Below are 26058 nucleotides of genomic sequence, written 5' to 3'. Positions count from 1 at the left end.
CCACTTGTCTTCGCAATCATCCAGCCAATGAACTGTAAACCATTCCCTGCTAAAATATGCCCCCATTCTTTTTCCCCCCACAGCATCCAGCTGCAATTCATTTTGATTGAACCAGTCCTTCTGCCAAAATGAAATGCCATTAAAATGACCTAAAAAGGACAATCACAATTCCAAATCTAATCACACCAACTTGCTAACTCTCACCCAGTGATGCTTACTTCTCCCCCTTTTAACAAAAATTCCACTGACCTGTAAAAAGTTCGACCAGGACTACTTGCCTGATATGCAAAGTTTAAGAGACCCAAATGTTCCATGATGTCTCTGATCTGCATTTTATCTTTAGTCATCACCCATGCAATCTTTCCTTTCAACTACTCTATTTTCTCAAAAGGAAGACAGAACAAGCCCAACCTGGCATCTACTGTCAACCCCCAAAAAACATAAGCCTTAGCAGGGCCTTCCAACTTCTCCTTCACCAATAGAATGCCCAACTCCTCACACAAGACAAGAAATACTTGCATGCCTCCTGTGGCCCCCTCAAAAGCTTCACCTACTAAAAGGCAGTTATCTACATAATGTATGGCCTTCTGAGTGCCCACCCTTTGTTCTAGATCCATTGAAGAGTGGAGCTAAATTTCACAATCATGGCACAAGCCACTGAGCAACCCATGGCATGGCCTTGTCAACATAAAACTGATCATCTACAATCATACCCAATAATGGCCACTCATCTTTAAGCACAGGCAGCAAATAGAACATAGACTCAATATCAACCGTTACTAACCAGGGATCCCTAAATCCTTTAATCATTGTCACTGCATCATCCAATGACGCGTACCTGACCTTTGCATCTTCCTTGCAAATAAAGTCATTGAACAACTCCCCTTATGGGAAACATAAATGATGAATCAACTGAAATTCACCAGGACCAATCCCAACATTGACACTTTGAAGTTGTCAAAGGGAGGGAACTTGAAAGGGGCCAGTAATCTGATAGCATACAACTCCTTCTCATCAAAACCTTTCAATATCAACTCGTTCCCATGCACTGGAAGTAAATGTTTACAAACCAAACCATCACCACAAACCCTGGATTTGATAGAACCCCCCCCCCAGAAAATCTAGAAATCAACTCAGCCACAATCTCTGATTACAAAACGTGCCTCAACATTTGGCACAATACCTGCACCTTAATGGGTGAATGGGAAAGCCAGTTTGCCCCTCTGCCCATGAAAGGAAATACCTCCCCTTTCCCCTTGAAAAATACCCCACTCTCTAAACCACTGCAGCCCTTGAGTTGGGGTGGGAAAGGACCCAGTATCAGTAATTGCCACATCCTCATATATCAGATTCCCCTCCCAATGGCTTCATTGTGATGCCAGGTGCACACCAGAACAGATCGAACAAGTATGCAAAAATCTATAAGCAGTCCACATACACCGAACCATGTTAAATGCCTGACACACCGTGCTCATCTCCCCCCACAGCTTACCCAACCGGGAAAATCACCCCAACTATCCATCATCATGGTCAGCCAAATATCAGGGTGTCTCACTTCCCATCTCATTGACTGATCCACAGCTTTCTGTTTGTGGAACCATTGATCATAACACATCCATGCATTCCCAGGGTGAAGCTGGTGAGCCTCACAGATTGTGAGAAAATAAGCCAAAGCATTAAAGCCTGTGAACTGTCCTTTTCTAATCAAACTGCCATATAATACACAAGACCAAGTACCCAGTTGTCCCACATCCTTGCTTGAAACCTCCCGACCTTCCTCTGACCCAATGTCACTAATGCTGGCAATAGGTCCTTGTTATTCAACATGTCAGCTTCCACCAGATGCTATACTCCCTCTACATGAATTGATTTAAATATGTCTACATACTCACCTTTCCATATCTTCTCTTTGACTGAAGTAGGAACATGTGAGGTAAGAAAAAAACATCCCTCTGTGTTAATTTCCTCCTAGACATACTGGCTCTGACTGATATAGTGAACCCCCAAACTGGCACTTCTAACAACTACTCCTCCGCCTGAGCAATGATACTTGCCCATGTGTCCTTCAGGCTGTGGGCTCCCCCCATCTACAAAAGAAAGAAAACAATAAGTAGGGAAGATGTCAGTAGGGAAAAAACACATTGGTAATGCTCCAGTCTATTCCACATAAGAATTCTCAACTATTCTGGCCTAAGAATAGTTCTATAAGGTGTAATTAACTGCCTTACCTACCCACACAATTTTACGACATGTTTTTTTTTAAAACACATCATCTGCCCCCCTTTCCTATAACCTTCCTCCCTTTATAACCATAAACACCCCTGGAAATGCTTCCCCAGTGCACAAGTGAGTGTGTGACCAACACAATGGCTAATAGCAACATGTGCCTTACTGATGACAGGCACTCACCGCCTTCACCGACTTTTCATCCCTCTACCCCCCCAAGACCGTATGGCTCAGCCTACCTCTTTGCCAACTCATCCACCAAGGCTTGAGATAGGGATGGGATAACCTTAGGAAAATTATTAACAAACCAGGATGTGTAATAGCATGCTTTTCCAGAAAAAAATCAATGCACCTCTGGACATATGAATTCTGAAATTGCACTGCATGGCATTATTCATTGGTTATAATCCTCAGTGTTTTCCAGAAAACAATCACTTCTGTGAAGCAGACTAAACTTATGTGGTAAAACTGTGTGCATACTCCAAAATCTAGACAGCTGAGGTGGTGTTATGCATCATTGGAAGAAGTCATAAACATTTTTTTAACAAGCCTAGAATAATGAGGGTGTGCAAGTCCATAAACCGCTCTTGCAACCTAATAATGGCCACTCCTCTTAAAAAATCATCTGTTGAGTCTTTCAGAATAGCTGAATGGAAAGCCACTCTCTCCCTCCCCCCAGTGGTTAAAGCTGCAACTGTACATGCACAGCAAGCAACCATTACTAGTTGGTGCTTCACAGCTTGTGAACCACCCACGGGACTTCTTCTCCTACAAAAACATGGTCTCATCATCAAAAGAAACCACCCAACAGTGAGAGACCATGCTGTACTACTCCATCTTTAACCCAACCATCAATGAAATGACAAACAAGCCGAGAGTGATGCCATAACCAAACCAACCAATACACCACATAACAGACCCAACTGATGAGCCAGCTACATACAAGGCTTGTGACACACTACTGAAAAACTCAGAAAAGGCAGTCAGCAATCACACCACCAGAAACTCTTCCAGAACCAAATGAAATACAAAAATGTTCCAGTCATAAAGCTCAAACCCAAACCAGTAACACAGCACAATGTAATGCATACATAACAACAAAACACTATTCACCCGTACTCTTCAAGCCATTAGGCCATAAAACTATACTATGTATATGAGAAAATCATACTCCTCAAGCCATTAGACCATAAAACTATACTATGTATATGAGAAAATCATACTCCGCAAGCCATTAAACCATAAAACTATACTATGTATATGAGAAAATCATACTCCGCAAGCCATTAAACCATAAAACTATACTATGTATATGAGAAAATCATACTCCGCAAGCCATTAAACCATAAAACTATACTATGTATATGAGAAAATCATACTCCGCAAGCCATTAAACCATAAAATTCTAATATGCATATAGACGAGATAAAAAAATCTACACAGACACTGGCACAAATTCTTCACTGCCAACCAATATTAACTGGAGGCCTACCTGTTCTCTGAAGTACATACTGGTCATGTTGTATGTAACACTTGCAGCAGCAGCAAGTTCATTCCTAAATCTGTTCCCCCAGCCCACAGTTACTGCACAGAGCTAAGTTAACTCCTCCTCCTTACCATTACCTCACTTCCTCCCCAACCACCCCTTCACCTTAATCTTAACCGCATTTATCTAAGAGACAGCACAACAGTGTATCGGTAGTTACTAATAGCAGTTTCTGTTAAGCTTTGTAAATGACAAATAGGCCTCTTAGCCACAACATCTCTCATGTGTGCATCCTATGATATCAGCATAACTTTTCTGAAAATGTTATACATCTCTGCAGCTTCTATACATGTGATTTGTTTCAAACTTTTATCACTTGTTAAATCCCTGTCTTTCTGCATTCAGAGATGCACAACATTATAAAACTATACATCTGACTATTTTCAGAAGCAAAATGTGGAAGAAAAATGCATGGTGTAAATACTTGAGACATGCAGTACTATCTCAAAAAATGTAATGTAGGTATTATATGATAAGAGTTTGTCGTATGCATGAGAATTTGGAATTTGTTAAGAAAGGGTAGACTATGACAAGAAGGCAGTTGGCCAGGGATACTACTACACACGTTTGCATTATGCCAGTAGTTATAGCTGATAAAGCAGAGTTCAAGCAAAGCTAAATGCTGAGCACCAAAGAGATTCAAAACAGTGACAAAAGGGAAATGTCTTTGAAGACCTTTTCTGCCATGCCAGCACTTTCCACATTCTACATTAGCCATATCTAGTATGCATATTATTTGGCATAAACAATGTACAGTATTTTGCACAATGTCTGTATGTACTATTGCAGTGATTCAGCCTATAAGAACACATTCGATTTTACTGTCATATTAATTTATGTTATCGACCAGCGCAGTAAGAATCAGTTGTTATGCACTGTCACAGTTGCATTTGGTTCAGGTTTTTATATCTAACAATGTCTTTTAGTTAGTAGAAAGGATAAAAAAAAGAAAGGATATAGCCCAAATACTTTACTACCATTCTATGTTCCTGACAAGAAATAAAGGCCTTTATGTGTACGTCTAGATTAATTTATTGCTTCTGTTAGATATCCTGTAAAAACATGCTCTAAAGATAAACAATATCAGTTTAATGTTGCAGTAACTGAAGCAGTAACATGGACATATGTATATCCTTTCTGGATATATATGATGCTGGAAGTAAATGAGAGAGATGCCAAAAATGCATACTGTGTTAAACAGCTTTAAAATTTTATTCCACAGTACCTTTTCACCAGTTCCATGATTTGCATAACCCATTGCAAACAATCACAATATGACAGACCTTTCTCAGATTTTGAAAACGTACTTTGTCTTATGGAAATGAGTATGGGTGTGGATCACATGATGAAAACTGTCAGACTTTTATTTGGTATGCAAACGAATGCCCTGAAAAGAACATTTTGTACTGATAGTGTTTTATCCATCTGTGTTGCGTAAGATCTGCATATACCAGATAGTGCCAACATTTCTGATGAGAAATGAGAGAACACAGTTGTTTAAATATCTGATGATAGAAAGCAAACAAGAGACACACAACGTTATATAACAACATAAGACTCAAGCAGCATGAGCGTTATCTGTTAGTATTTGAAATATACCACCTTCTGCTTCTTACATTTTTGAAGTTAAGATGGATACGCTTCATAGAAAAAGTACATCAAAAACTGGGATATAAAGAAACAGGAATATAACCATCTGAGTTCCATTTATTTCTTACACTTTCTATACTCAAGACTAAAAATGCTATTGTGACTAGCAGATTTCCAGCACAAGGCAAAGGAAAGGGCATATTTTCTCTTTACACTTCTCTACTAGCTCAAGAAAACACCATACTCTAAATAATTAACCTCTTAACAAAGCTTTCCTTTGTTGAGGATGGCTTATACTTATCACTCATTAAACAATGCATTTCGCTTTATAATCGGACTTCAAAGACCCTTTATCTGTCTCTGCCAGCACTTTCCTTTCTTTTTAGAGACATTTCTACATCTCATTATCTCCTAAACCTGCTGACAGATTTAGTATTACTATATATTTCCCAGGCTATATAGTCTTTCATCTGTAGGTTCCTAAAACCCTCATCTCAAAATAGCTAAGAAACCATTTAGATATTAGTGGATTGCTCACCTCAGACCCACTTCGCATAAGATCTAGTTACTGTGCCATTGAAATGCTTCATAAAGTAGTAGCTATTTTATGCACATCTAATTATTTTACATAAAGCCTATTTAGGAGAAACACAGCACAACAAACAAGCTATGTCAAAATCACAGAACATGAACGAATATATTATTCAGTCTGGTACGTCTTAAAGCAGTAATTTACATTGATATATCTAAGACAAAACTTTCGAGTTTACAATCAGTGCACTCATGCTCTTAGAGTTCTTAGTGTTTTTTAACCAGTGAAATTTCTAGATTCATAAAGACACCAGGCCTCTAAAAGGTCTTCTTACCACTCCATGATGAGCAGTATTGACACTTTCGACGATTCGTGCAGCATTCTGACATGTGATGTTCTTAATACCCACTATATCAGCTTCATTCTACATAATGACTTTGATTTGCTGATTTTCCATGCTTTCCTTCACTAAACCAGGAAACCTAAGGGGAGCAGTTCAGTACCTGTCATTTACACTTATTACACATTAAATGAAGAAGAAGCCACAGTGGTGCAGTGGTATAGTTGTCGCCTCACAGCAAGAGGTTCTCCCGTTTGATTCTCGGCTGGAGCGCCTTCTGTGTGGAGTCTGCATGTCCTCCCTGTGGTCGAGTGGTGTTTGAAAGACATGCGTGAATGGGCGTGTCTTCGTTGAAGGTTGGGTGTCGAGCTGGCACCTCGGCACCATAAAAATCTACTGCCAATCATTAGTGGACCGGAGTTCCGCTGTGGTGACCCCTAACCAGGAAAAAGCCGAAAGAAGAAGAGCATCATATTAAATGAAGAAGAGTCCCTGTATTTGAAGTCTTGTACATTTGCATTTATTAATATCACATCCACAACACAGTGTATAACAACAGGTTGAAAGGCAAACTGTCAAATCCCAATTCACTGAAGTGAAAAGATTAAAAACAGCCATTAGACAAACTCAGAACTCTTATAGTATTACCAGGTGTCTTTACAGGGAGACCAAGGGCTTGAATTTGTCTTTGAGATTTTGTGTCCATAGATTTGGTATACTTAAGTGAAGGGGAGCTGGGAGATGATATTTATATGAGGGGTGCATAACACCTCATTGTAGTGATGATTTCCTCTTTTGATGAACCTACAAATTGAGCAACAAATTTCAGTCACCTGGGTCATAACACCTCATTATCTGATGGTTTATAATGGATCATTTAAACTCTGTAAACAGCCATGTAAAACTGGTTACCCATATTTCCTCTCAGAGACAGAGTATGCAGTTTTCTATAACTGCCCACATATTGTTAACAATTTACATGTTTTATTCTCTCCTTGTGAGGTCCTACTCACATGAAATAATAATGTATATCTCATAATTATTAGATATTCAATAAGGAATTTATCCAGATGATCTATTAGCTTTTTTTCAGCCAAGAACTAGCAGAAAATATCAACCAGCAGTTGTGCTTCCTTAAGGATCTGCTGAACACAATTAATTCTTACTTAAAATACAGCATTTTTGTTGTGGAAATGATGCTGCTGTTCTGATAAATAGCAACACCATATTTAGATGTCCTGTCACAGGTAATTAATTCCTATGCAGTATAACTGCAAGATCAGAATCTACATTCTAGGATTTTAAAATTATATCCAAAGAAGATGTTAACAATGTTTTTCAGTTGTGCACTTGCCTTCCTTCATTTAAAAAGTTTTAAATTGCTAATTTTGTAGAGTTTTGATTGTACTTACTGTTTAGGGCTACACACTCAAGTGCGTTAGCCATTTCTGTGTTTATTTAGTGTATTATTGCATTGTTTAGCCTGTTGTGTCTTTTGGCTTTTCCCGGTTAGGGGTCGCCACAGTGGAACTCCGGTCCACTAATGATTGGCAGTTGATTTTTACGTGCTGAGTTGCCAGCCCTAACACACAACCTTCAACAAAGGTACGCCCATTCATGCATGTCTCCATGCAGAAGACGCTCTAGCTGAGAGTTGAACCGGTCAGTGTCTTACTGTGAGGCGACAGCGCTACAGCAGCACCACCACTGCATTGTTTAGCCTGTTTTAACAAAAAAAAAAAAAAATACTATCTTGTTTGCTTGTTTCCCACCTTTCCTAGCTAGTATAGTCCTGATCCCTGGCTTTGCTGGTTTCAGGACTTTGTTTTCTGTGTTCAGAGCTATCCAGGCCTTGCTGTGGTATAGGGAAGTCTTACTGCTTACCAGTGGGAGTGGTAAGTATTGTACAGCCTGTCTAACACTACAGGAGTGGTTTCCAGCTCTGAAATTGTAATTTTAGCCATTTTGGGCTGATTTCTATCCCTTTCAACTTTCTGGCTATCCAGGCCTTGCTTTGGTAGAGGGAAGTCCTACTGCTTACCAGTGGGAGTGGTAAGCATTGTACTGCCTGTCTAACACTAGAAAAGTGGTTTCCAGCTCTGAAATTGTAATTTTAGCCATTTTGGGCTGATTTCTATCCCTTTCAACTTTCTGGCTTAAAAACGCACGTGTTTGTGCATTTTTTGCATCGTGCAGCACCGCGGGGCTACGGTTAAACTATTCCAGGTGGCAGAAAGTCTGTTCTTCAAATTTTCCCTTAGAACCAACTGGTTTCTCATTAGTAGCACTAAAATCTGAACCCCTGTGACTAGCACTTGCTCTAGAACATTCTGGAACAAACTAGGAAGCCTTAAACTGATACAAGCACTCAACTCTCCTTGTTAATAAGGAGAAATTAATCATAGGCAATAAACAGCCTATAATTGCAAAGTACCTTGCAAAGGTGAGGGAAAACAGCTCTTGTACTTTACAAAAAAGTACCTAAACAGACATGTCCAAGGGTCAGCTTCCTGTGAGTTCTCCTGTCCACCTAGTGAATCTGGGCATACTGAAGCAATGCAGCAACTGCCTCTTGTACACAAACAACCCTCTCCTCCTACCACCCAATACTACAACTTGCAAGAGATGCACTCATATAGCCAAACTGGAAGCAAAGCTCTCTCCAGCCAAGATTGTGCTAGACAGTGAAGAGGAGAAGGTTAACACCTGCACTACACCTCAAGCAACAAACACATAACCCTTTTAAACCCACACCATCAACACCCACACATAGCAACACTAAACCCACATATGTGGAGGACCTTAACATTAACCTTTCCAAGCAACAAGGACCTCCGAAGCTGAAAAGCAAACAAACACCAGTCACAACCAAAGTGAAACATAGCTCACAACACCAGTGTGCCACCCAACAACAGCCCCTAAGGCAAGATGATGTACCCAGCACTTTAGTTATAGGTGACTCTATAGTCAGGCACACTGATGTCCCACTCACCAGGCTGAGCAAGGAGAAAATTACAGTCAGCTGCCTGTCAGGTGCCAGGATCTGCCACATAACGCATGCACTCAAGTCACTCCACAACAAGTACAAATACGACTCTGTCATTGTCCATATTGGAGTGAATGACTTGAGACATATCTCCCTGGACTACATGAAAAGAGACTTGGAAGAGCTCTCGGATCATGTGGCCCAGGCAGGTATGACCCTAGCCCTAAGTAGCATCCTGCCTTCACCCAGAATGATACCACAGTATAAGAACAAAATGACTGACTTCAACAATTGGCTAAGCTTCTGGTGTCATTCAAAGGGGATCCAGTATCTGTCTACCTGGGATGACATGATCAACAAACCAAGATGCTTTGCCAGAGATGGCCTGCACCTGTCACTCCTGGGATTCAGGTTACTGGCTAAAGCTCTTGCCACCCCTATAGTGCCTTTTTAGGCAAGGTTCAAAGGACAAAACCACCACCGTAACAGATGCAAGCATGCAAAATCTGAAGTTAATGCTACTCAATACTAGAAGTCTAAACCTCAAAATGCACTCTCTCGAGACACTCCTAAAAATGAAGAACATCAATATCTGTGCAGTAACTGAGACCTGGTTCAAGACTCCAGAGAGCCCCCCTGCAATACCAGGCTACAAGACCGAAACATTAAAGGTGGAGGAGTGTCAATATTAACCAAGGATATTCACACCTCCAGGCTAGTTGCCCAACAGAATGCATCTGAAATTCTCCAGGTGCAACTAACACTAAGTAAGACTGCAATACAAATTGTAGCTTGCTACAGATCCCCCACAATGCCTCAGGATTCTCACTACACTTTTCTAAACATACTGGAAAATATTAAGATACAAACAAACACCCTAGTACTGGGTGATTTCAACTACCCTGCCATTAACTGGGAAAACTACTCGGGTACCAACACCTTTTCCCAACGGTTCTTCGAATTCATAAATTCCAATGCCCTGGATCAACTAATTGATTGTCCCACCAGGAGCTCCAATATCCTAGACCTGGTCATTACCAACATGGCAGAAAGATGCACCACACCAGTGGTCACCCCCTCATTGGTCAGGTCTGACCATAAGCAAATCACCCTTGACATCTACATCCCCCCACCCCCCAGTAAGGAAGCCTCCGTAAAAAACTTCTCCAAAGCCAACTTCATGCTGCTCAAGTCAGAAGTGACAAACTTCATGACACCCATGTAGACTGGAGCTGAAAGTTCAACTGCTGAATCCTACACTAAGGCACTGTACAAGCACATCCACTCATGCATGAATCATGCCATCCCAAATAGAACCAATATGCTCTCCTCCAAAAAAAGGAAGCCAATCTGATGGTCCCCTGCCATAAATAAACTATACAACAGAAGAAAGAAACTGTTGCAGAAAAGAGGAAAATCCCAGGATGCAAAAAACGTCCTTATCAGCCTCAGTAAGAAGCAGAGATCCCTCATAATATCCTCCAAAGCCAGTTACAAAAAAAATTGCCAACGATTCCATAGGCAACCACAAGGCATTCTATAGCTATGTCAAGAATCTAAATGGCAATGCTCAGATATGATCTGCGCTACAACAGAATGACATTAAATATACTGATCCCAAGGATATTGCCAATTTCCTGGCAGATCGATTTAGTGCCAACTTCACCCCCTCTCACCCCCTAAAGGACCCATCTCAATACCATAAGATTACCAATTCTGGTAATCATGGCCACACAGGTAGAAAACGCACTCTTCAAAGCTATGAATTGAGCATCCATGGGACCAGATGACATCCTGGGCTGTGTACTACATGAACTACAAAATGAACTGGCCCCTCACCTAAGTGTCATGTTTAATCATAGCCTCACCTCAGGCTTCGTGCCCACTGGGTGGTGCACAGCTACAGTTATCCCACTCCACAAGGGGGGATCCACCTTGGATCCCGGAAACTATTGTCCCATCAGTCTGACGAGCCTGATCTGCAAGGGCATGGAATGCATTATCATGGAACTTATAAACAAAGACATTGGCAACCTTCAAAAACTGGACCCCACCCAGTTTGGGTTTGTAAAGGGCAGATCTTGTCTCCTGAACCTGATTGATTTCTTTGAATCAGTCTCCAGAGCGGTGGATGAGGGTAAGGCAGTCCACACAACCTATTTGGACCTCACCAAGGCCTTCGGCACCATCCTTCACTCTGGAATCATAGATAAACTTACTAATCTGGGCATAAATCCCTATGTCACTCAATGGTTTGTCAACTGGCTTACTGACAGAACCCAGACTGTAAAAGTAGCCAACTCCAAATCCAGCTCCAGACAAGTGACAAGTGGAGTACCTCAGGGTTGAGTCCTGTGACCGCTCTTGTTTGGCATCTACATCTCTGAAGTACAGGCCAACACTAAGGGACTCTGGCTAACAAAGTTTGCAGATGACTGCAAACTGGGAGCCATTATTGAATCCCCAAATGATGTGGCTATTCTACAAAAGGGCCTTACAGAAACAGATGATTGGTGCCAGAGCCATGGGCTCAAGCTTAATGCCAAGAAATGTATAGTTATCCCCTTTGGGAAAAAACATGTACCCATGAATTACTACATAGGTGGCAGTACACTAAACACCGAAAGTGTGATGAGAGACTTAGAGACACAGGTGGACAGTAGTCTCACCTTTGATAACCACATCACCACAACAGTCAATCAATCCTTCTATGTGGCACACCTCATCACTAAGGGCTTTTCATTCAGAAAAAAGGAGGTCATTGTCCCACTGTACTCATCCCGCATTAGACTCATTATAGAGTACAATGCCCTGTTTGGTATGTACCTCACAAGACATCTGCAACAGCTGAAAAGGCCACAGAAATACCTCACTAAAAGAATCACAGGCCTAAAGCAGATGCCCTATGCTGGCCATATAAAAAAACTCCAGCTATACTCTGTGGCATATCACCTACTCAGAGGCAATCTCTGCTTAACATACAAGGCCATGCCAAACCCTGAGCTGTTGGACATGCTCTACTTAAAGAAATCCCAATCCCTCAGAGCCACACACTCCAGAGATCTAAACCTTGTCATCACAATGAACAAAACATGCTGGAGGGATAGGTTCCTGACCCAGAGAATCCCCATACTCTGTAATAGACTGCCCATACATGTCAAGAAGAGCACTCCTTGGCCGTCTTCAAAAGGAACCTTGACGATTGGATGGGAGATAGGAAATTCACCCTGGAGATCACATCAGTCACCCTGCTAGGCAGGGTTCCAGGGAAGTAAATACTGTGGGAAGAAATATCCAGGGAATTGTTATGGCTAGGCTTGTATAGGCCCGTGGGCCGATAGCCTAGTACCAACCTATGAACCCATGAACATAATTTCATACCTTTCATCAATATGCACATATTTTTGTGAAATAACATAATTTAATTTCATTTTTACAGTTAATCATGACTACTGTCTGAAAAAAAGATTTATTCTAAACTGGAAATATAAGACTAATTATGCCTGTTCCAGAAAAACATGATTCTTTCATCTCTGAATTTGTTAGCCATCATTTGAAAGTCTGTCCACATTTCCAGGAATTTAATATATTCCTAAAACCTTACTTTGTACTAGTTTATTCATGTGTACATTATTTCCTTAAGGGGAACTAAAGGTGTGGGCATTCCAAGATATTTTTTTTCTACATTAGCCACTCCTACACCTGTAATATGTTGGTGTAGGTGTGGTACCTCTGCTTGCATTGCAACTCATATAATGAAATCTACGATCTCCGCCATATGGATAAAAATATATATTTTTTTTATTTTTAGTGACCTCAAACTAAAATGCAATTAGCTGAAAGTATCCTTTCAACAATGTCCCTGCTGAGTCACTGGGAGGGTAGTTGTTTGACTAATTTTATGCTGAACAGTTAATCTATAAACTATTTGCTGATCTGTATAACCTAACTTAATATATCATATTAGTAATTATATTTTATGCGGTAAAGGTGTGACTGAACAAGTCAAACTGAACTTGAATATACCTGACTATTCTGTATAGCATGTTTTTTTTTTCTGACTACATATTATTGAACAAGTTACAACATAATTCTTCAAATATTTTTGACAACATTGGAGTCCTACAGAATTCTTGCTAGATGACATTTATACGAAACATATGGCAAGAAATATAAACATGCATTTTGCACTTCTTTACTTTTCTCTGAATGAAGAAATTTTTACAAGAAAATTCCTGTCAGAAAATGTAAAAATAAAACTTTTATCTAACTGTAAATGATGTTTATATCCATGCTTTTCAAAAAGTAAAATTTGTCAATAAATGTATACATTGTAGTTAGTATAGCTGAAGTAACTGTGATAACCATGTCATAATAATAGCTGCTAAAAAGAGAATTTACTTATTTTTCTCTTAATAATGTGTGTGTGTGTATGTGTGTGTGTGTGTGTGTGTGTGTGTGTGACTGCATATATAATATATATATATATATATATATATATATATATATATATATATATATATATATATACATACACACACACACACACACACACACACACACACACACACACACACACACACACACACATATATATATATATATATATATATATATATATATATATATATATATTTTTTTTTTTTACCCAAATTAGTATAAATTGTTTGACAAGTGATTGGTTGACAAAAAGTGGATGACATCTAGATGGATAAAAAAGAACACTTAAAAAAAAAAAAAGAAACATTAAATCTGTTTTGTACATGGGGACTTCCCCACTGCTCTTCCCACACCCCACTACTAATACGGAGCAACTCCAAGACTGCAAAATGCTGAGGAAAGGACATCATTTCCATTTTCCACATTATAGTGATATTCTTTATATTGGCCACTGCTGTGGTAGACTTAACCTTAGCTATATGGGTATATCTTCCAAGGATATAACAGTCAGCCAACCTACAAAGCTTCAGAGTAGTTTCCACTCACACACACTGTCAAGCAGCTCAAGCTGAGCTGACTACAGAACAAGTTTGGGTGAGAAGCCCTTCTGAGCTTTACTGCTGCTTAAGATTACACTCCTCTGAGTCTTTGGAAAATCAGCATTTGGCTTGTGCTTTCCTTAGATCAGTAGATATGTTCCCTTTTGGGAAAAACCTTCCACTTTCTTATATTTACTGATGTTTTATTACTTTCCTCTTCTGGAAAGTTATTTTAAAGCTAGGAGTGTTGTGGTTTAATGGACTGTATTGATGTAATGTACTTTTAAACAGAGTACTCATTATTTCTGTCAGTTTAAAAGTAGTGCTATCTAACTGATAAACTATTTTCTGTGGGGAAATTGTGTTTATTTTAAGGTTTTGGGACTGCTATAGTGTTTGAATGTGCTTTTTACCATGTGTTTTTCTGTCAATAAATAAATAAATAACTTTTGCAGACTGGTAGCTTTACTGGCATTGTTGCTTGCTTTTCCCAGCTTTAGCTTAGCAATGGTAAGACAAGAAGGGCAACAGCCTCAGGTGCAAAGTGTTGAGATCAGCTAATCCCAATCACTCTTTAATGTAATACTATAGCAATAAACCATGTGTTTTTCTGTCAATAAATAAATAAATAACTTTTGCAGACTGGTAGTTTTACTGGCATTGTTGCTTGCTTTTCCCAGCTTTAGCTTAGCTATGGTAAGACAAGAAGGGCAACAGCCTCAGGTGCAAAGTGTTGAGGGGCGAGATCAGCTAATCCCAATCACTCTTTAATGTAATACTATAGCAATAACCCACACCTGGGTGTGGGTAATGCTGGATTTACCCACGGTTGGTGTGGTTTGGTCATGAGGGCGAAGCCCAAGTGGCCAAACAAAGCCAACCGTGGGTAAATCCAGCATTACCCACACCCAGAAGTGGATTATTGCTATTATACAATGACATTATTTAAGAAAAAAATTAATTACTTTTCTTAAATAATGGCATTGTATAATGCCTTCTTGCTGCCCTTCCGCAGCTGTCTGGTATTCTGCGGCAGTTCTGATGTACTGCACATGCGTATGCCTATGCAGTACATAAGAGCTGTGGACAAAAGCAATGGAGAAAGCAAGATCTCCGTTGCTTTTTACAAACTGTTTCGCTATGTTAAATGGGTTTAACATAGCGAGACAGTGTGAAGCAATGGAGATCTTGCATTCTCCGTTGCTGCAAAAAAAGGAGTTATAGTAATGGAGAAAGTCCGGGCGACCGGACCTTTTTCCATTACTATAACTCTGATTTACAACGTGTATGCTGACCAATCAGCATGCATGTTTTTGAATATTAATGGGAGGTCATTGTATAAGGGCTTTTAAAAGCTGGCAATGCATTTGTTGTCAAACCTGAGAGCTGTAATGCTCTGTGTGTTGTCTAAACTGTAGCAACTGCATGCTACATTGTAACAAATGGTTTGTTACAGTTTAAAAGTAAAAACAATCTTTTTATAAACTTAAACATAAGTACTGTAGAGCACCCTGCAGGCAAGGTATAAACTGTAGCAACTGTTTGCTACAGTTTAAAAATATTTTTTTTCAATGAAATAATGAGTGCTGAAGTATTATGTACAGGCAGGTATAAACTGTTGCAACTGTTTGGTACATTTGTAAAAAAGACGTTTGCAACAGTTTAAAAGAAAAAAATGCTTTTTGTTTTTAATAAAATATGTTAAAAGATGGTGGGGGCAGGGCACAGAAATGGTACCTGAATGGCAGGGGCTGGAAGGATAGGGCATGTTATACATCTGGCCTGTTTGGTGGGCTAAGAGAAGGAACACCCTTTTTTTTTTTTTTTTTTTTTTTTTGCAACAGTGCATAGAGCTAACTTTTATAAGCCAATCACATACCACTTATTATAGTGAAGTAATTTTTTTTCTGTCCACTTGAAGAGATGTGGTGGTGGGGGCCTGGTTCATAACACTGGCCAGGGTGCTAATTGAACCAGCTATTCTTCTGTTCTCCAAGACAGAGGCATCATTTTCACCCTGACCATGGAACAGATTGTCACTATCACCATCAATCCTTCTTCTAGCCACAAAAATAAAAATTTAAACAAATAGCCTTTGTCACCACAGCATGGTAGCAAGTTCTCTCAGCCATGGGTGGGTAACTCAGTTGTGGTCATTTGTTGTACCTCAGATCAGTCATATTTTACCATGGATCCCTCTGCTGTAGCACTTACAGCCACTAGGGACTGGGGTTGGCCATGTTCTGTGTGGTTATTGGGGGTCCCATCAGTGTGCAAGGGCGAACCACTCTTGTCAGTCCTGGAAGAGGGAACAGGAAGGTTTCTCTGTTGTGTCAAAATGCTGTGCCCATTAGTAGCACAGCTGGCACTATTTTTCCTTGTGAAAAAGAATTAGAAAACCAAGCATGTATCTACTCCTCCTTAAATTTCTTTGGATAGGATTAGTTTACTGGGACTGGCTCAGGGTTTCATTCAGGATATTGATCCTTCTTGTAGAGTAGTTTCTGGAAAAATAAAGAGGAATGCCTCCTTTCCTGAAAAAAATCAAGGTTCTAAATCTGAACAGGACGATGCAGAGACAGATTCTGGATTTTGTCCTCAGATTTCTAATTCAGACTCAGAGGAGAGCTCTATTTCTGATTCTCCCTGTGAGGATTTCACTTTCTCTGAGATTATTGCTAAAATATCCCAATGTTTTCAGTGGGCAAACAATGAGATTTCTCAGTCACTCAAAAAATATTATGAGTTGTTACAGAAGGATTTTCTAGAACCTACACCCAATCTTCCTGTCTGCTTTAGAGGATGTTTTGTCTTACTTCCTACAATTTTCCTGATAGTAAGCCAGTTGTCCCTAAAGAGGTAAATAGGATGTATAAAGTTTCTCAGTCTTTTAATTTTTTATACACTATTCCCAAACCTGATCCAGCAGCTATAGCTATAGTTAACTCCTGTGCTGCCAAGCAGATAGTTAATTTCAATCCTACTCTTTCTAATATGGATGGGGAAATTGTTGGTACATACAGGAAAATAGTATATACTTCTGCAACCTTGAGTTTCAGAATTTTAAAATGTCAAGTTCATATGCTAAAGTTTATTCTGACATATTTGTGAAAGTATGATGAATGTTTTATCTACAGTTTCTTCTTGTGAAGAAATCAAATATGTTTGAAATAACTCAGTTTTTCTATTGCATAGGTATCTACTCCTTATTTACAGGTCTATGGCTACTGGTACAGTTTTAAGGAGGTTTGCTTGGCTGCATTCTCAGAACCTTCCAGATGATGTTAAAAAAAGAGATTTTAAATTATCTCTTGGATAAAGATTTAGTTTTTTGCCCCTCTACTGCAGTTGTTATCAAAAAGTGTGGTAAAAAGGGAAAGCTGATTGAAGGAATCTCTAAGATTTTTCTATCAATACTTTTCTAAATTGTCTAAAGGAATTTCTTTCTCCAGATCTCATTTTGGCAAAAAACAAAATAAGCAGTCTCAAGAGAATTCAGATAGATAGGCATTTAAGAACAAGTGCCAAGAAGGTTCCAAAAAAGTCCCAAACTGTCCAAAACCAAGGAAACTCCAAGAAGTCTGAATGACTATTCAAAAGATCTTGTGACTCCTCTCAACCCTGTCCTTCTTTCTATTCCAGAAAGTGTAAATCTTTTTTTTTTTCTCTTTGGCAACAGGTTTTTTTCAGACAAATGGGTTCTAAAAATCATTCATCAAGGTTACAGGTGGCAGTGGGAGGAAATCCCTCCTTTCTAGTGGTCATTCTTCAACCTGCAGATCAGACTGTTTTGTTTCTACCTGTTCTTCATCGTATGCTGTCCAAGGAGAACTAGAACCAGCTCGTCCTTCCCAGGTGAGGAAGGGGTTTTATTCAAGGATGTTCCTAGTCCCAAAGAAAGAAAACACTTGTAGACCAGTCCTGGATCTTTCTTTCCTAAACCTTTTTGCGACAGTGTCCAAATTCAAAATGATGTCAATTCATAACCTGTTGCCCCTTCTTCCTCTTTTAAGTTTCCTGGTATCATCATACTGAAAAGATGCTTATCATCACATTCTTATTCAGCCAGATGTCAAGCATTTCTTAGGGTTTTGTGCCTCTCGATCACATTATCAGTTTTCTGCCTTACCTTTGGACTATCCACTACACCAACAGTGTTCACAAAGTGCCTAGCTCCATTGCAGGCTAAATAAAGAGTATCCACATTTTTCCATATTTTGATGACTTTCTTATTTTTGTAGTCTTTTTCAAAATGTCATGAATCTCTGTTTTTGGTGAGAGATCTCTTGCACAAGCTGGGATTTCAAGAGAATATTCAAACATCTTTCTTGCCACCCTCACACAAGATTATGTTTCTGGGGTGTCAACTAGTCACCTCAGTTCAAAGAGCTTTTCATCCATAGGAAAAATAGATCTTTATTTAGATCTATTTCTGTTTTTCCACTCATACTTCAATCACTGGGAGGGAATACCTCAGGATTTTGGGTTCATGGCATCTATAATTTTCATGATAAACCTGGCAAGACTCCACATGAGAAAGACACCATGGTATCCGAAATCTCCTTGGTCCCAGCATCAACATGGTTTATCTTTTCAAATCCCAGTACTGGGGTTTGTCAGCAGAGAAATCACTTGGTGGAGACAACAGATATCCTTAAATGAATGTCTTCCCTTCTCCATCTCTGCTCCAAATCAATCAGTTACCACAGATTCTTCAGACTTTGGTTAGGAAGCAGTTTCAGAAGAGATAAAAGTGCAGAGGGTGTGGGACACCAAGGACAGATGTAAGCACATAAATATCAAAGAGATGCTTGCCTGTTTAAAGCACTCAAGTCTCTTAACCATCTTTGGTCACCAGGACCTCTTCAAGTGGTTACAGATAATACCACAGTGATGTGGTGCATAAATAATCCTGAGGGCACCAGGTTACGCCCCCTTTGGCAGACTACTAATGTTAGCTTGGGATATAGCTTCAAAGCACCATCTCACTCTTCAGGCATCTTACTTTCCATCAGAGCAAGACTGTGTGACAGACAAACTGTGCAGGACCATAACAGACCCTCCTGAATGGAAACTGGACCATTTAAACTCTGTAACCAGCCATGTAAAACTGATTACCCATACTACCTGTCAGACTCCACAGTTTTCTATAACTGCCCATATATTGATATCAATTTACATTTTTCATGCTTTCCTTGTGAGGGCCTGCTCATATGAAATAATAATCTACATCTCACAATATTAGGCATTCAGTAAGGAATTTATTCAGGGTCCAGATTCCTTAAAGTTCATGGAAAGTATTTACAGACAGCACAGCACAATGAAGGAAGACTCCAGTGCACCTACGTCAGACATGATTCCTGAAGACATGCTGAAGGCAGATCGACTACTTAATATTCAGTGTAGGATACTTAGGGATTCCACACATGCCAGTTTGATTCCAAAACACGCGGTGCAGACACAATGCAACTCAAATTGAACAAACAGATACACTAATTCTACTTCTGAAATTATTGGTACATACATTATGGACCCCAAGAATTTCAGGCAAACACTATGAATTATGGTGAAATCCATAGCAAAACTGGAAAAATATATAACAGTGCAACCTGCTGTTAATATACTGCAACAAGCAGCAGTGATGTAAGCCATAAATGAAGATGTGAATATGCATCCTAGAAGGCAGTCACCTAGAGTCAGAGCAAGGTTGCAAATAAACCAGTTTACAGACCAGCAAATAATCAACCAATACTGTCTAGGCAGACAAATGGTGCAGACTGTCTCAACATGTGTGCCCCACACATGTCTGTGCAGCCCCTGTGAGGAAACTCCAACCACTTGAAACAAAAGTGTGTCTCAACCTGGATCTCACATTTGAGTCATTCCAGAGACACATGGGAGGTAGGTGCAGGAATACAGCTAGGATGTAATTGAAGGTTCCCATCAACAATATCCAGTCTGAACAAAAAAATTTTAACTCCCCCAATAGGTGACTGTGGTTAACCTCTTGAACCATTTCTAATGACCCCATATCATGATCCCCCAACCCTGCATGGAAGGCCTACAGTAGAGCACATACAACAACCATAAACATCATAGAGCATGTGTTTGGTGTATTGAAAGCTAGGTTCAGATGTCTGGACACATCTGGGGTGCAGTGCAATACAAACCTGAAAAGGCAGCATAGATGATAACGGTGTGTGCCATGCTGCACAACATGCTAACCTGAGTACATAACAGTCTTCCAGCTGCAGGTAAAGGGAAGCAAACTACCACAAGAACCACAAATCTCTGAAGAAGACATTCCCAGTTATTGGAGTAGGAGCAGTAGGCCTAGGGGACAGAACTCACAGGCGTAGGCAACATAGGATGCAACCACAAGTGCAGGCCCAGGCTACATGGCAGCATCTGACCCAGATATTTTAGTCATGACAAGCCACATATATATGCATACAAAGATTAAACAATACATGCATACAAAGATTAACCATTGATGTTCAGGTGTTGCCCCACAACAGAAACACACATTACATCTAGTGGCAAGTACCCACTAGATAGACGCACTGAGCATCACATATAACATGAGCCTAACCTTTTCTACAATGAACATATGCAAATGTGTCAAAATAAAAACATCAACACAGGGCACAACTGTCACAGTTAAGCATACAAAGTCATTCAGTTTCATCACTGGATGTTCAACAACAAGGGATACATATCAGTGCTATACCTACACATTTGTACAATATAACAAGAAAAAAATAGAAATCACGCACAGCATAATGCATTTTTTATTTCAGAAACATTTATCACAACACAGTGATACCAAATTAGTATGAGTCAACTGTGTGCACTACACTGTTGGGCACACACTAACATAGTCTCAGTTGACCATGCTGACATCTCACACTACCATTCACCCTGCCACAATCATGTACAGACAAATCTTGCAGTGCTTGCATCATAGAGGAGATGGATGGGTGTACAACACCATGTTCAGATGAAGAAGCATGACTTCAAGTTGAAGGCCTTATGTCTGGTGAGACCTCAGCATATGTGCCAGCAGTTGACATCTGTTTTGGACCAAGGACAGGGATTGCTGATTCTGTGGACTGGTGGCCTGCCTCTCACAGGTTGCAATCTTCTGTGCATAGTCATGGAACACAGAATCATGTTAGTAGCATGACACTGCTGCATTACTGTAGAGGCCAGGTTTTCCACAAACTATGCCACGGCTAACAGACTCTCATTCTTTCAATGTGAGTAGCCTGTAAAACAACTGGCCAGTATGTCTACATTTTAGCATTTTGTGAGTTCAAAACCACATAGGAAAATGTTACCTGATCCTTAACCTTTTTTTTCAAGAATCATATTGCTACAGTTCATATTACATATCATGTTGTTCATGGTAATGACTCACTGCAGTTTTCTAGGAATAATGCTACAATACATAATGGCTTAACAAGATCAGTTGTTGAACAATATTTAAAGAGCAGTACCATTTGTGTATAAGCAGTATGTGCTGAGTGTTAGCTGAGCCTGTAAGGATGCAGACAAGCATGTCTAAATTGTCTACATTGTGTGTTCAAGTCTTGAAAGGGGACACATATATTTTAAACTTTTATACTGATGTCATATACCCATAGCATTCTTATAGCAAAGCATTTTACAGTTATTGATATTAATATATAATTTGAGTGCTGTTGCAAATAACTCAGTTATTCAGTGAATTACAACTGATATATCCATCATTTGTAACATTCCGTTAACATCAGCAGGGCCAGTACATCTGGATAACTCCCTTTATATGTCTGATAAATTTAGTAGGTTAATATTGTATACTGCTTACAATGCTGTGAAGCATTGCTTTGTCATGAAATACTGAAGTCAACTGTACAACAGACTCAGACTGTAATTTTGAGGGACTGTGATGGGCCAACTAACAGCTGGAGTGAGGTCAAGGAAGATGTATGTCTTTAACTAGAGATGTGCAATTGTAAGGAATAATGGTCCTCAAACGTACCTCTCTGTGTTCGTGATGTACAGCAACATGTACGGTTCTGTTCACACAAGCTGGATGCTACAACACTGTATGTGGAATGGATTATCTCAATTACTGTTAATTTCTCAGAACCCAGTGCTGACATGAATGTAATTTAAAAACAGCTTAGCTACACACACAGCACATGTTCATAGTTTGCAATCTTAAGCCAAGATCGTTCTAAGTATACCATCCTCCATCAGAATTATGTCATAACATTAACTCCTTTCAATGCCTGTAAAACATACTTTTGCAGTTCAGATGAGTTAGTTAGAAAAATAGGTCTCAAGTTTAGAGTTTGGACATAGGATTCATCTCCATGTTTGAATCTCATGCCCTCCAGTCTGTGCTCAAAGTTGTTAACATATGAATGTTACAATGTCAGCTGAGTATTGTGCTAAAATAAAGTTCTTCAGAAAAGCAGTCTAGAAAGTGGGTTATAAAATGCTTACCTTTGTTATTTAATTAATTAATTTAATTTCTTTCTTATTTTAGACGACGAGGACTACAGTCTAAACAGAGCAATGTGCATTGAGTTGATGCACAGGCTTGAAGAACAGCAGAGGGAGAGAGGTATGTGAAATATTTCATTATATTATGAACTGATATGCATATTCCACTGCTTTCAAGCTTACAATTTTCAAAAAACACATACTTCTTGATTAGAATGCAGGAATACCCTCCATGCATCAGTAAGTTAAGTGAAATCAGCAAATGCTAGCTGTCATTACAACTGTGTATAAAAGTTGTAGAGTAGATGAACGTTGTATTTTTGATCAATTTTGTGATCACACTTTTTTAGAAATACATCCACAACATAAAGAATAGTTTTAGTAAATCAAAATAGCAGGACTGAGCAAAAACAAGTGTAACACTTAAAGTTCAAAGTACTTTATTATCAATAATTAATAAGATAAGCGCTTTCGCTGTGTAGCTTCATCAGATCTTACATTCATTCTAAGATTCCACATCTTATATATACACAGGTTTTAAACAATTAACCAATCAAGTAAGTTAATTGGTATGATTATTTAAAGAAGCAGGCAAACATCAAAGACCTAGCTTAATATACAAATCTAATAACGATAAAATCATTTAAAAACAATCTCATATATAAGGTATACATAAAAAACCTATATATAAAAAAGTTATATATAAAAAATGTATATCAGTTAGTACATATATATTAATAATTTAAAATAGATATTAGTGTAAAGAAGATTCTATAGACAAGTATGCTTAATGTCTAACATATAAGATTTCATGTATATGTATGTATAAATTAATATAGTGTCTTATAAAATAAAATAAAACACTACATGTGGTAACCAAATCTATGACATAATGACATAGTAGTAATATAGAAGACAATTAGTGTGCAGAGAGATGGAATACCTATTTCTAGGGGGTTTATCTAATGTTTCTACGCTGTCTTAATTTTGGCTTGATAGAGGCCCTATCACTGAGGCCTAGTCCTTTATCTGATCTTAGTAGAATTATCCATTCGGTTTCCTTACCCTCTGTATATATCTTAATGTCACCCCCTCTAGAGTTGGGAGTAATTACTTCAAGTACCTTAAACAAAAATCTATGTGTGTCATCATTCAATGCTACATGCTTGGCAAGAGCATTATGTAGTATACCTTTCCTTATGTGATATACATGTTCCCTTATCCTATCCCTCAGTAGTCGATTTGTTTTACCAACATAGAAGGATGAACATAATTGACAAACAGCTAGGTATATCACATGAGAAGTCATGCAGTTAGCTTCAGCTCTTATATTAAAAACTTTCTGTTGATCAGGATGAAAAAATTCTGTCTTACTGTCTATGTAACAACAGAAATTACAGCGACCACAGTGTCTTGTGCATCCATTCTGTATAGATTTCTTTTCAAATTTAGGATGGCATAGCATTCTTTTCAAGTTGTGTTTATTCTTAAAAATAAACCTCGGTGTTTCTCCTACTATCTGTTTAATGTCTTCATCTATCTGCAATATACCCCAGTGTTTGACTATAATCTGCTTAATCTCTATATGATCGGATGAAAAAAAGGTGGAGAATTTAGTGAAAGATTCACTCATATTTTGTTTATCACTAAGGCTAGCACTGTTGGATCCAAAGTATGGCATAGCTGAAGTAGAGCGTAGATTGTACACTTCTTCTATCTTAGAATGTATTTCTTCGTCTTTATATCCTCTGTGTAATAGTCTATATTTCAAATCATTTATCTCAGTATGAAAACCCTCTTCCATTGGATTCAGTCTGGAAGCTCTAAGCTTGTCCTTTCACAATATTTCTAAAGACAAAAGAAGGGTGCATACTGGATCTTAGAAGCAATGAATTAACAGAACATGTTTTACGATGAACTCCAGTGTTGATTAAATTATTGTGTAGCCTCTCTATATATAAGTCTAGAAACTCAATTCTATCCTCTGAAAACTTCATAGTAAACTTAAGACATGGTATTAAATTATTCATGATTAGGTGTGTGGATTCAAGTTGTTGGGATGTCCCTTTCCAGAGAATAAAGACATCATCCACAAAACGTCTGTAAAATATCACATGTTTCTTAAAGAAATTTTGTAGAAATAATGTATGTTCTTCCCAATGTGCAAGAAACATGATTTGATCAATTTTGTGATCACACTTTTTTAGAAATACATCCACAACATAAAGAATAGTTTGTTGTGTGCTCTGACACACAGGTTTTAAGATGAATTGTTTACATACAAATGCAAGTACTATAACAATGGCTTATGATGCATGGTTTGGCACACTTGTATGCTTGCCTGTGTTTTTGGATGTTTGATCTGTTGTGCATAGCTGGTCTTTTCACAGACTGAATGGATGTCTGGGGTGACAGTGATCACATTGTATGCAAAATGTGTGGCATGGCCTTCAGTTCAACTTTAGTATTGCACCTTCTAAACACACACCGTGTGTGTGTGCGTGTGTGTGTGTGTGTGTGTGTGTGTGTGTGTGTGTGTGTGTGTGTGTGTGTTTGTAAAAACATTGATATAGCCTAGATTGAGTGTCAAGTTGAGCAGGTACCCATCTGATAGCAACAATTCATAATGGGCATACCCTGCAGGTCAAGATTGGTATTGTTTCTGTCTACAAAGACTTGTTTTTTTTAACACTGCTATAGCCTAGGTTGACTGACACTTGAGCAGGTGCCCATTTGATAGCAGCAGGTCATAATAGGCAACATGTTCAAAATATTTGTTTTGTAAGCATTCTGATTCCTGATTGTTTTGGTAGAGAATGGATACAGTTGTACACATGCAATACTACTATTAACAGATATGCTATTACATTATGGTATGTTTACAGTTGTTTTGATTGAACATATCATATTGTTTCTAGTGTTGTACTCATCATATTGGTGTGTGTGTTAAGTCAAATATCATGTTGCCTGTCTCAGAAGATTCTCATATGTTGTGTCTATAGTAAACTATAATCTCTGATATCTTTGTCATCATTTATATAATGGCTGGTTGCATCCACTTTGAATGCAGACAGTGAAATATGGTTGTTGACCATTTGTACATTTTAACAATGCTATAACGTGTGCGTGTGTGTGTGTGTGTGTGTGTGTGCGTGTGTGTGCGTGTGTGTGTGCGTGTGTGTGTGTGTGTGTGTGTGTGTGTGTGTGTGTGTGTGTGTGTGTGTGTGTGTGTCTAAACATAAATAATTGACCAGGAAATAATACTGTTGCCCTTTTTATGAGTATGACATATTGGGCCATGGGTAACTCTGTCCATAATGGATATATCTCAGTCCCTGTGTAATTGTCATCATAACAATATTGTGT

At 38.9% G+C, this 26058-nt stretch overlaps 1 long non-coding RNA gene across 1 annotated transcript in view; it reads left to right on the top strand.

Annotated features, from left to right (window-relative positions):
- LOC122800881 overlaps positions 1-22807 on the top strand; it is a 1528016-nt gene extending 1505209 nt beyond the window's left edge. The window contains exon 3 of the long non-coding RNA XR_006364654.1: positions 22736-22807. This is a non-coding gene — a long non-coding RNA (uncharacterized LOC122800881). The remainder of the gene's footprint in view (positions 1-22735) is intronic.
- Positions 22808-26058: the final 3251 nt, after the last annotated feature.

The sequence above is a fragment of the Protopterus annectens genome, chromosome 4.part1 (assembly GCF_019279795.1).
Source record: "Protopterus annectens isolate FY-2018-M chromosome 4.part1, PAN1.0, whole genome shotgun sequence".
Lineage (NCBI taxonomy): Eukaryota > Metazoa > Chordata > Ceratodontiformes > Protopteridae > Protopterus > Protopterus annectens.
The sequence above is the reverse complement of the archived record's forward strand: the minus strand, read 5'-3'. Positions and strand labels throughout refer to the sequence as shown.